We start from the raw sequence: 486 nt of genomic DNA, 5'->3' as shown, positions 1-486 counted from the left end.
TCATTCATGCTGCCCAATTAAAAGGGTAGTGGGTTTGAAAACAAAAGTCAGTGAAATGGGTTTTTAAGTAATGTCCCTGCCACAAAATGTCCCAAATAACCAATTTTTTCCAGTTGATTGCCTGATTTATCAAAAACATCACTAACCATCCATTACTGTGGACTACTTTCCAGAGCAATTTATGATTATACATAGACATTATACATATATGTAAATATATTTGCTGCCTTTGAAGTTACTTAAAAGCTGAGTTATAAAAACAAGATCCTCCAGCACTTCATAATCACACAGTAATGACAATTACAAACAAAAACAGACTTGATGTTCCTTGTGATTGATTGCTTGTATCAGGCAAGTTTCGAGTAGTCTGCAGTCTGATTGTGTCATAATTCAAAATTACTTTAGCAGTTTGTATAACTGTAACAGAATAAGGACATTCAAGTTATTTTAAGACAAAGTCAACCACAGACAATTTCAACAGTTTAC

The 486-nt window shown here is 33.1% G+C and overlaps 1 protein-coding gene across 1 annotated transcript in view; it reads left to right on the top strand.

The window, feature by feature from the left end:
* Positions 1–486, top strand: part of LOC118326570 (complement C3-like) — a 34,428-nt gene that overhangs the window by 31,572 nt on the left and 2,370 nt on the right. The window lies entirely within an intron of this gene.

Source organism: Morone saxatilis, unplaced genomic scaffold (genome assembly GCF_004916995.1).
Source record: "Morone saxatilis isolate NCDOM2014 unplaced genomic scaffold, NCSU_SB_2.0 Contig17, whole genome shotgun sequence".
NCBI lineage: Eukaryota > Metazoa > Chordata > Actinopteri > Moronidae > Morone > Morone saxatilis.
This window is presented reverse-complemented; position numbering and strand designations above follow the sequence as displayed.